The sequence below is a fragment of the Triturus cristatus genome, chromosome 1_1 (assembly GCF_964204655.1).
Source record: "Triturus cristatus chromosome 1_1, aTriCri1.1, whole genome shotgun sequence".
NCBI lineage: Eukaryota > Metazoa > Chordata > Amphibia > Caudata > Salamandridae > Triturus > Triturus cristatus.
Window position 1 is genome coordinate 649,350,243 of NC_140579.1, and position 12,570 is coordinate 649,362,812.

Below are 12,570 nucleotides of genomic sequence, written 5' to 3' on the forward strand. Positions count from 1 at the left end.
TGCTCGTCAGTTTCGTTGAAACGTCTAGGAAAAAGCTGCTGCTTGTTTTTGCTTTCGTTGTTGCTTCTCCAACAGCTGTCTATGATTTAGCATTTTTGGTAAAAAAGATGGCATCATGTTGAAAACAAGTGATAGATCAATTTTGGGTTATGCATTTCATTTAACAATAGCCATGCTCCATCTTGATGTGTCTATCTTTGTTTGAAAAGAAAACATACACCAGTGATGTTACTTCCTATTTGAGCCAATGTAAGTTTTTTTGCATCTTGTCACTGGTTGCCGTATTTTAATTTGTTGTTTCATGTTAAATGTTTTCCCATCGAAGGTTTATTCTTGAAAACTTTGTCTTCGACGAGTATGTGCGTTACACCCTCACTATATATCCAGTGGTAATTGCCTCATTATCTGGAAGCCTTAACAAGCACTTTGTATCATCAGATCCAGGACGCAACAACATCTTTTTAGGTACAAATAATTTTTTAGTAAAATTAATGGTCACGTTGGTCGTTTCAGTTTTTTGGTGGAAGCAGTAAAAGTTCCAAATAAATGTAAATGTCATTCTTGTGATGATGTTGGATCAGGAAAACTTCTGCAGTGGTCGGTTCATTAGAGAAACTATGCTTGATGTAGCTTATTTCTGAAATTGAGAGGAAATGGGCTTTGATTATTAGTCTACAATATATGTTGTTTCATTTTATTACACTACTTCAGTGAGTCGATTTCTTCAGTTCTTTATGGATACCATTATTGAGCCTCACTGGCCAACAAATTAGGTGCAACTTACCCTTGATCTATGATCATTGTTAAGATGTATGTGTGCTCTTTATTTATTCCCGAGAGTCTTGTAGAAACGGAAATTGCACTTACTGTAAAGTTCCTCTTCAGTGATAAGTTCCAAACAAATCGTGAAGGCGTATTGAGATCTCCACCCAGCATGTGGAAGTAAGTTGTGCGGGGTCTGGAGGAGGAGTAGGCGGAGTCTGTCACCAATAGGAACCTCCCATTCAATGTACACAAATAAAGAGAGAGCAAAACAAAATGTTTACTGGGAGGAGCAAATGTTCCTTTGAGCCCCATAAATATGAGGGCTATATGTTTGTTTTCCCCAGAGTCACCTAAAACTTTCCACTTTCTTAAAATGTATGGTATTACTTTATTTGCTTGTTTGCTTAGTCTACCTGCAATTTTGCCATTATCACCTTGGTGTCCGATTGCTTGGCAGGTATCAAGGGGTGCTGCTCCCTTCGGGTTAAAAGTTTGGCTGATGCAACATGCAGCAACCAAGGATGGATTGGATAAACCCATCGGAGAGTAAAATTATTTATTGCTTAAATAATATGCTATGACACTCTATGGTTGCATCAAAATGCTGAGGTGGGCAGTGTAGAAGAAATGAAGAAGATGGAGAAAATAAGGTAGCCGTAAAGAAGAGGGAAGGAGCCTTGTGAACAGAGTTGGCCATCTCTAAATTCTTATATCTTGCCGGAAGGGGTAAATGAGCTTTGTGGACTGCCAACGTAAAGTGTCTAGTTAGAATAAGTGCCCAATAACCCTTAAGGCTGTATCATTGGTTTGCAAAACTGGCTAGTGCTTTGGCACAGCAGTGTTTTGGTCCAGCGAGTAATGTCAGAACAGAGTGGCATCAAGACACAGGATGAGGGAAATATTTAGTTTACAATCTATAAATCAGTGGGTACCATCTTGGACTACAGCTCCGCATCAAGCATTCCCCTATACAGGTGGCTGACTGGTCACTTGAGCAGCAAGAGAGCCTACTCTAAGCCCTTCTACTCTGCTACTGACTCTTGTGGTTTGAGGGTATGTTGCAAGCTTCCAAACGCGGTCAGTTGGCAGATGGAGCCAGAAACATGCAGGATACACAAGGAGTTGTCTTTGTTTATGACCTTGCATCTCTACTGGTCAATGTAAATACTAAGTCCCTCGGGTAATCCAGTCTGTGAAGTGGTAATATCTAGGATAAATGCAAGCTGGTTTGCAAGATGAAAGGGGTGACCTTCCAGCTTTGCAGTTGTGGATGTAGCGTGTTTTACATATTTTCTTTTCCCATGGTTTTCAAAAATGGTCACAGTATTTTAGACAAAGATTCTGTAAACGAATTGATCCCAAATTAATCCATTACTGCAAAAGAATTGATAGATTGTTATGGCCTTTAGGGAGCAGTTTTGTTTGGCACTGTCCTGTATGCAGGGCTATTCAAAACAAGCATTAACAAAGCCAGTAGGTCTTGCCTTTGTCAATCACTTGTGGGAGTGCTGCCCAGCGTTGGGACACTGTGCAGCATCGTCAAAAATGTTTAATAGCACAATGCAGCGTGCACCATTTCCTTTAGTTTTGTATTTACCAATCCAAGATGACAAATGCCACTTGGATCGGTAAAAAAAAAAGTATGATATTTTTTGCGTGAAAGCCCCAATTAGAAAAAAAAAAGGACGGCAGGTGTTAGAGTGGCTGGGGGGTAAAGAAGGAGTGGGTGGGAGGGGAAAAGCGCCACACAGAGGCCACGGGGTAGAAGCACAAGAGCGAAAGATCACCAGAGAATCACACAGATGACTAAGGCTCTTGAGCTGTTTAGTTTCAGAAAGAAAGGTGTCACTCAACATACTGTTAGTTACAGATTTATTGATATCTCACAACAAAATTACTCAAGATTTCTTTTCAAATAAATCATGCAAGTTCCCTCTTTTTGTCTTCTTGCACTACCCAACGTTTACTTCACAGGTAACCAATGATTGTTCACACTAAAGGCCCTGCCTTGATAAAGTCAATTCTGGACGAAACAGTTGTTGATTGCCCTTGGAGAAATGTAATATGTTATTGTGAGATATTTGCAGTTGGCTATTTTTTAAAATAAAATATTATGATACTTTACAAATTATGACCAGGAATCATAATTATGAATTTTTGTTTGAAAATAAAGGTTAACAAATTGTGGTTATATCAATAAATCTGCATTGAATTCAAGCAGTCTCCCATTCTTTCGAAGAAACACCAAAATGCCCAAGCAGTCACTACAGCAGCAGGATACTGAGGGTTTAGAACCCGCCACACATACTCTTTGATAGATACAAATTGGGACTTAGTTGGTGTGGGTGCGTACCCAGTTTTTACAGATGCTGTTTGTCTTTTGTAATACGGCGATGTACTGTTAGTGTTTATTTCTCAGTTTCCTAATGTCTTGTAAGGCCGCTTTCTCAAACACTCCAGTATCCAGACCCGCTATTCCAAAGGAGGATATAAGTTACTTGGAAAGTGAAGATATTTTCAATTTTCTTGGCTATCGTATCCAAATTTACCAAAAATCACTTTAAGCACATTTTACAAATATAGGGCCATATGTATGAAGGCAATTTTGCGATCGCAAATGCCGAAATCGGAGAATTTCAGCGTTTGCGATCGCAAAACAGCAGTGTCATATGTATGACACAAACCACCCCTCGCAAAATAAGGAATCGCAAATTTTGCGATACCCTATTTTGCCATTGCATTTAAGAAATCGCAAATTTTGATTCCTTAAATGCAATGTAAAAAGCACAGAAAAAGTGCAATTTGGACTTAATGAATCGCAAATCACCACCAACTTCAAGTTGGAGGAAATTTGCGATTTCTTTGAAAAATTCACTTTTATGTATTTTTCAAAGTGCCATGTGACTCACATACATGCCCTTAGGGCATGTATGTGTGCCACATCTGCACCCATGCTCATTTCAGGGGTGCAACAGGGTGTCCTTTTGACACCCTGGCACCCCTGAAATTGCATTCGCAATTTTCTAATTGGGAATCGCAAATTGAGAATGTCTTCCCATTCATCCCTATGGGCCTCTAGGCCCATAGGAATGAATGGGGAGGTATACCTTAATTGCAAATCGCAATTTGCTATTCGCAATTACCGAATATGTAGGATTCGCAACATTTATTGCAAATCCTACATACATAGGGTTTTGCGATTCTCAAATAGTGATTCGCAAAAAATCATCATTTGAGAATCGCAAATGGGCATTTTCATACATATGGCCCTATGTGACTAGCTCCGCCAACCAGGAACAAATAAAATATTTTTGTTCGGACAAATCACATTTGAGGCTTCATTTATGAAAACCGTTGCATCGCTGTGACAAAACAGCGATGCAACAGTTTTCACTGCGCCCTCCTTGTGACGCGATGGATGTGCCCTATTGAATGTACGTCGCTCCATTTCGCAAGGGAAGACAGATATGTCAGGAATCCTGGCGTATTTGTCGGCACAAAAGTCATGCATTGCTGGAGTTGTGTTGCAAGCATGAAGCAACTCCACCAATGAGTCGGCGAGGCTTATCCTTAATGCACTGCATCTCCCTACGCCTGCCATGAGGAAGGCGTAAGGATTTGAAGCTATGGCATCCTAGAAGTGGCGCACTGAAATCTTATAGATTTCAATGCACCACTTCTACGAGGCTTTTATACGGGGGAATGCCTACCCTGCATATATTATACCTGGCGCAGGTATAATGTGCACAGGGGTTTACAAAGTGACGCATCTGCCTAGATGCGTCACTTTGTAAATAGGGCACAACTAGGCGCATTTTTTACGCCACCAGTAGGGCACAAAAAGTGACGGCGGCGTAACAGTGTTGCAAAAGCTCATAAATGAGCCCCTTGGTGACAGTGTTTTGTATCGTACTAGGAAAGTTCATGATTGGAGCCTATGGGGGTGGGGGTACGCACCGTCCATAGGGGGGGTGGGGGTACGCTCCGTACCTACGGGGTGGGGGTATGCACCGTCCATAGGGGGGTGGGGGTACGCTCCGTACCTACGGGGTGGGGGTACGCTCCGTACCTACGGGGTGGGGGTACGCTCCGTACCTACAGGTTGGGGGTACACACTGTCCATAGGGGGGGTGGGGGTACGCTCCGTACCTATGGGGTGGGGGTACGCTCCGTACCTACGGGGTGGGGGTACGCACCGTCCATAGGGGGGTGGGGGTATGCTCCGTACCTACGGGGTGGGGGTACGCTCCGTACCTACGGGGGTGGGGGTACGCTCCGTACCTACGGTTTGGGAGTACACACCGTCCATAGGGGGGTGGGGGTACGCTCCGTACCTACGGGGTGGGGGTACGCACCGTCCATAGAGGGGGTGGGGGTACGCTCCGTACCTACGGGGTGGGGGTACGCTCCGTACCTACGGGGGTGGGGGTACGCACCGTACCTATGGGGTGGGGGTACGCACTGTCCATAGGGGGGGTGGGGGTACGCTCCGTACCTACGGGGGTGGGGTGGGGGTACGGCGCGTACATGGGGGGGCTGGGGGTACGGCACGTACTTGGGGGGGTGGGCTGGGGGGGTGTTCGGCGCGTATGCGGGCACATGTTTGGACGTCTCCATGGTTGCTATGGGAGTTCGCTCCGTACGGTGTTTTTTCCATACGGTTGTGCATTCGGACAGACGGGACGGATCGTACTTGCGAGCTCGGACTTCAGTTTACTGATTTGGACGTAAAACTGTCCGGGGACGTGTCGGACACTTTTTCCGACCCGAGGACGTGTCGGGGAATTTCCCAATGCGATTCGTATGGATTTTTTAACATACTAATTGTACTTGCCAGTTTGTACGGGACTTGTACGATTCGTACGTAAAAAAATCCGGATACGATTCGTACGGGGAATATTTTTACCGGATCGGAATCGGCACCATAATCTATACTTAGAATGGGCTTCGTGCAGTCCCTTGCTCATGATTGGGCGACTCAGTTGACTATCTTAGTAGACTGCCCAAGATTTGATAGTTGTACTCCCTATGCTTATGTCTGTCTTGCTGATTAGCATTTTGTTCTTGATGTTCCGAGTGAAAGATGTGTGTCCGTCCAAAGCATGATGGAGGCGACTTTTTTTTTAGTATTGAATGTTCCTTTGGAGTTAATGTGTTCATTTGCTCTTTACCTACCTAAAGTCTCCCTCTTCCTCTCCCCCCAGGTGTGCTGTCATTTCACTCTCCTAGATTTATCTCAGCCTGCTTCCTGCCTCTCTCCCCGTGTACCATTTTTGAAATTGTTATTATATTTATACAATGACCTGGCAGTTAGAAAGTGCTGCCAAGATTCTTGTTTCCTTTTTTGCATGCACTTTCGTTGTTTTAAAAAATGTCATTTCCCGTTTGAGCTAGAGACAGCCTAAAATACCCACAGCAGCAATCATTCAATCCTGATATTAAAAGTCATAGTTTCAATTCTGTCAATATTTTGTCTCAAGATGTACAGTATGGCATATATGGTGAGTCACTGCCGCAACTCCGTCCTCAGTTCATTGGCGAGACTGGTTTGTGCTCTCAGTTGCTGACCAAGAACGTGAAGAAAAGCATTTGTGTTTTTTCTAGAATGTTGATTGATTGTTTCATGGACTGTATTATTTCATCAATTGACATTTATCTATTTTTTCTCCCTTTTCAGCTGTGCTGCTGGCCGTGGCTTGCGCTGCATTTCTTGTTCGGCTCATACTTGTCATATGGAGACACTTTAAAAGGCCGCTGTACAGGTCTCAAGTCTTGAAAGGGCCAGAAAACTCCTACTAAAGCTCAATGATTGCACCGGTGGTGCATGTGAAGGACAGGGCGATAATGTGAATAATGTGCCTAACAATTTAATTAGGCGTTTAGTATAAAATTATTGGATCGGTAGATTTGTTCGTAATTTCTAAGTTATAGTTCTGATATATCTGCATAAAACGCATGATAAAAAGTAAAAAATAAGTATCAGATGTTTGTTTTTTGTTCTGCGCTTTCTTTTATAACGCATTAAGAATGGATGTATGAGCATAAAAGAGCTGGCATCGCTGGTGTTCCTGGCGCCCATTCTGTCCTTTCCTATTGAGTCTTTGCTGTAACCATAAACATATGTTTTGGCAAAGGAGGCCATATTTGATGTTGCTTTAAGGGGTGACACAAATCACTCCATCCCACAGGAAGTGACACGCCTCACACCCCATTTCTACAGGAAAAATACAAATAAGTGGGAGACAGAACCAACTGTCTAATGGTCCCTAGTTTTTAAAGAGCACTTTCTTACATTCACCATGGAATCCATCCGTCATCATACTTAGCAGCATGATCCATGGAACTGGAAATTACCCTAGCGCAGTTCACGTCTTACAATGTTTTCCTGGATGTCGTGGTCGCTGTGCTTTGGCACCTGTTTTTTTAATAGTGGAAGAACACATTGTGATGAGTAACATGTCCTCTGAAGTTGGGGCTAGTTCTTAAGATGGTTGCTGCAAGGAGAAACTGAGACCATTTCGTAATGTTGTAAAGACATAAATATATTGTTAGAGTGGGATGTGCTCACTGGATTATCAAAAGTCCAAAGAGAGACGAAGCTCTTACTTCTCACTACAGCACTAACTCATTTTAAAGATTTTGGGAAGAAAAAGGAGACTTGTGGGAGGTCATGGAACATGCAGGAGATGGATGAAGGAGTTTGCTGGTGTGTTACCATTTCTATTCAGTAGACCTTTGTGGTTGACTGAGAGGCAAAGGAGTTAGCAGTCAATAAAACAATTTTAAGTTTGTGTAGCTTATTTGACAACACAATAAGGACCTGGATTCGGTGAGTTTATTATACATTAATAATCAATGCAAATTAAGCATCAGGTTAGAAACAGAATTTGAATTGGAAGCATTTGTCAAAGATGTAAATTCAGTTTGGTAGCATCAGACTTGGGACAACATAGCCACACAAGTACAAATGGCAAAAAACAGAAGTTTATGTTCCTTAAAGAAACCCAAACTCTCCTTCTCAGCATGCATAAAGCTTAAAGCCTTCTAACCAGGACTCCAAGTTTAGATTGAGGATGGTTCAGAATTGAACATCTCAGAGAAATTTAAGAAGCAAGAAGGTAACATTAACAAAGTAGTAAGGTGTTAGTATGGGGAAGATTTCAGTAAAGATCTTCTCAAAGGGAGCGAGTGCTTAGCATATAGCTTCACACTCGTGAGAATAGGGTAAGCAGAGAAAGTAAACATCGTTTACCACGAATCCTTTTCCCCGCAGGCTATTACAACGCAGTCGTTACAACGACTGCGTTGTAACAACGCATACCATTACCCCGCAAATTATAACAAGGACTTGCGGAGGGGTCAGAAGTTGTTGGATTTAAAATCCAACACCTTCCCTACTGTTGCACAGACTGGAGTTGGAATAGTAAATTATACTATTCCAACATCCAGCACCCCCTCTAGTGCAAGTCGTTGTTATGACTTGTGGTGTAATGGTATGCGTTAGTAACGACCGCTTTGTAATAGCCTGCCGGGAAAAGGAATGCGTTGTGAGGAGGCATATTCAAGCAGAGAGATTTGTACCTCTCAGAGTTCAAAGGGGTCTGCCGTAAACTCTTAACAGTGTATACATTAATTAAAGCATACAGATACATTCTCGTCATTCGATCTTCACACCTCCCCTCTGGGGACCAATGGAGTTGCACTTCACATTGCTCTGTGGCAAAATTTTCAGATTTTCTGGACATTTACAATACCTTGGGTAGTACACCGTTACTGATACTCGATAAATAGGACGCTTCTTCAGATTATTAGCTTGTCACGTCTCTGCCAAGATTTTCTTCTCACGCCTCACTATCTCTAATACACATTCATCCTTGTTCTAGCTACTGAAGCCTTGAATCCACATATGCAGAGGAGAGTACATGCAAGGCAAAAAAATGCATTTCAAATTAAGGCCTAGTTAAATTCGCTATGGTGAAGTTTCACAATCTGCACTTCCGATACATAATGGTTTTCAAAAATATATTTTTGTTTAACACTTTTGAAACTACATAGTGTACAGAGCTACTGTAAAACATCATATATTTGCCAACACACAGTGGCAATTTATATACCATACAATGCCAGGTTAATATTCACATGACTCACTTCTAATGATGCTTTGTTGTGTATATATCAACATTGCAACCCCCTGTATGTACAGGCTTTCCTGTTTCCTTATTTAGTTTACTAATGACGGATGGAAGTTGCCTGACTCGTCACACATTTTCAGTCCATAGTTTCGTAGCCAGGAGCCCCAGATCTTGGAAAATTTATTTGGGCACCATCTTGCTTTATGTCACTTTTTCCTCCCCCATATAGAGGTTCATCCCCGACCTCCATTCTGCCATCGTTGGAATGTTTGGGGGCCTCAGTATTACGCTATATCCCTTTTGGCTACTGCTAGTCCTAAGTCACAGAAAATAAGGGTATGTCTGGGTACATCTATGTCTGAGGGTATACCTAATAGAGCGTATGTGGCATCTCTGGGCAGCTGTAGTTCCTCAAATATCTTGGCCCAGTATTTTTGTATCTGGGGGCATTCCCACAGGGTGTGTATGTAACTCCCTACTTTCCTGCTGCACCGCAGACATTCCGCGGATGCCGCCCACCCAATTCTATAGAGGCGGTGTCTGTCAAAGTATGTCCTGTGTAAGCTTTTAAATTGTATCAACCGTAGTTGCAATTTAATAACTATCTCCATTGGGTACATAAAAGCCGCCATCCAGTCTACGTCTTCTAGTTCTCCCAGGGTGTCTTCCCTTTGCGCCCTAAGACCCTTTAGATTATCTGGGATATTATTCATTAGGGTTTTATATATATCCATGTGACAGCTTTTTCAGGTATTTCTCCAATAAGGAGTCATTCCTCAAGTGGTGCATAGTCGGGTATGTTGGACATGTCAACCCTCTTAGCCCTCCAGGGATGCTATCATTGCAGGTATTGATATCCCTGGTTATCAATTAACTGGATTTCCATTGTAGGGAGCTGAAGTAGGTCAGTGACCCTCAAGGAGGTCTCCCAGCATGGATGTTCCGATTGCATCCCAGGGCCAAAACCCCCTCAGTTTCCCTAGTTCTGGTAGGCGTGTGCCCTCCCAAATTGGGGTCTCCTTTGTAATTTTCTTATCCAATTTTTATTTGTCTCTCAGCTCCTTTCCAGGCCTCTGTTGACCTCTGGGGCGCAGGTAGGAGTTGCTGTAGTCCCTTGCCCCATGTATGTAGTAAAGGTAAGTGCGGGATTCAAATTGGCTCCTCTCAAGTGCGTATGTTGGGTGATCCCCTGGTTAGTGTCCCCACTCATTGATGGCTATCAAATGTGCAGTGCAGCAGTATCATCTTATGTCTGGGAGGTCAATCCCACCATTGTATTGATTGCGTTGGAGTGTTAGGAGTGCAACCCTCGGCTGGCCCCCATCCCATAGTAACGTTTGCAGCTCGTCGTTTATTGTTCTAAAAACATCTTCAGGTATCTTGTTATAGGTATTTTGGAGAACCTACAGTATTTTCGGAAGCGTGATCATTTTAAAATGGCTGCTCTACCTAGTAAAGTCAGAGGTAGCCATCGTTCTACCTTCTCATGGAAGTCTGTTAAGATCCTATGGATATTTCGGGTGAGGCTCAACATATTATTGGTAGTTATGTAGATACCTAAGTATTGAAATCCCTAATGTTTTACTTGCAGTTGGCAAGGGAATTCACGGGTGTGGATAGGTCCATAGTTGGATAAAGATTGGTTTTATTCCAGTTAATTCTGTATCCCACATGCCTTCCATATTCCGCGAATATGTGTAGTATGAGTGGGAGTGTCACAGTGGGGTTGGTGACATATAGGAGGATGTCATTGGTATATAGAGAGATCCTTTCGTCATGACTTGAATCGGTGTCCTAGGTAAATCCGCTTATTTCTGGGTGGGCCCTGACTAGTCATGCTAGTGGTTCTAGTATTAAAGCAAATATCAAGAGTGATAGGGGGCAGCCCTGTCTAGTGGCCCGTTCCAGTGAGAACGGTTTTGAGATAGCACCATTGACCCGTACCTTTGCCTGCGGTGAGGTATATAATAATTTGATTCAAGCCAGAAATACCAGACCGAAGCCATACTTCCTTAGTGTGTGTCACATGAATGGCCAGTGTATTGCATCAAAAGCCTTTTCTGCATCTAAGGCTAGGAAAATGTGGGGGTCTGTTCTATTTTTAACCCTATATAACCAGTTCAATAGACTATGCAGATTAAATCTTGTCGATGTTCCTGGCATGATCCTGACTGATCTGCATGCATTAGAGAAGTAATAACTGACAGCAGTCTCGTCGCTAGGATGGTGGCAAGTATTTTGGTTTCTATATTTAGGAGTGATATTGGCCGGTAGGATCTACACTCTGTCCGGGGTTTCCTGGCTTTAAGAATAACTACTATTGTGGCCATCCAGAGGTTAGGGGGAAGTATATCCTCTGTTTGTGTTTCCAGGTACATTTGCAATAGGTATGGACTTAGTAGGCTAGAATTTGCCTTGAAAAATTTGGCGGTATTCCATTTGGTCCTAGGGTCTTCCCAGTTTTTGGTTTGCCTATTGCCATCACTACGTCTTCTAGGGTAAGTTCTTTCTCAAGAGCCTCTCGGTCTTTTGAGGACAGGGAGGGGAGGTCAACCGACTGGAGGTACTTTTAAATTTGGTTACCTTCTGCCAAGGTCCTGGCTTTATATAAATCTGTGTAGTACCCTGCAAAGGTGTCTGCTATGTCTTGTGCTGCTGTTAGTATACTACCTCTCCTGTGTATGGCGGACACCCATCTAGTTTCTCTCTCTTTCCTTCCCAACCATGCTAAAAGCTTCCCCGTCCTGTCCCCAGTCTCATAAAGGCGGTATTGTGAGGCCAGGCAGAGTGATTTTACCTCTCGGCGGGTCAGGGCAAGATATTTCTTGTGTGTAACTGATATCTGATGTAGAAGGAGTTGGTCAGTGTCTAGGCCTATATCCCTTTCCAACTCCAGGAGCTGAATTTCCAAGGCTTCAACCTCCTGCTGTTTCTTCTTCTTTTTTTGTGCTATTGTATTTTGTGCCCTGTCTCGTAGTTCGGGGTTGAAGGCCTCACAGAGGACCACCGCGGAGGACACTGAGCCCTTATTTTCGCAGAAATATAGTTCGAGTTTTTCTTACTATCTTGGGCGATATCTGCGTCTCGGAGATTCCATGGGTTGAGTCTCCATTGATTATATGTTTTTTGGAGGCGCCCTTCTATTTTGAGCCATAACGGGGTGTGCTCGGACAAGCCCCACGCCAAATATTCTACCGTGATCACCGGCCCTATATCTCCAGCTGGGGCTAGAAGGTAGTCCAGTCTGGAGAGGGCTTTATAGGCACCCTAGAAATATGAGTACACATGCTCTGTGGGTGGTGTAGGCATCAGAGGTTGGTTAGGTCCAACGTTTGCATGAATCTGGCCGAGGGTGTGTCTCCTCGTTGCTCATGGTTTCTGTGTGTTCGATTCATAGACGGATTCGCCACGTCATTGAAATCTCCTCCCACTATAAATGTAGAGGATTCAGAGCCCGTTAGGATCCCTGTTACCTTTTCCAGGGTCTGTTACTGTAGTCTTGGGGGTGCTCAGACACTAATCGGAGTGAGTTCTTGTCTCCCCCAATCTCCTAGTACTGCAGTGTATATACCATTTGGATCCACCCATTTTCTATGTATCTGAAAGGGTGGTGTCTTTTTAATGAGGATCGCCACCCCCCTGGAACCTGTAGAGAATCCTACATGTGCCAGTG

At 43.4% G+C, this 12,570-nt stretch overlaps 1 long non-coding RNA gene across 1 annotated transcript; it reads left to right on the forward strand.

The window, feature by feature from the left end:
* The first annotated feature begins 330 nt into the window (after positions 1–330).
* On the forward strand, positions 331–6,741 carry LOC146870788 (uncharacterized). The gene is made up of 2 exons (XR_014959452.1): positions 331–465; positions 6,443–6,741. It is a non-coding gene; the product is annotated as an uncharacterized LOC146870788 (long non-coding RNA).
* The last annotated feature ends 5,829 nt before the right edge of the window (positions 6,742–12,570 follow it).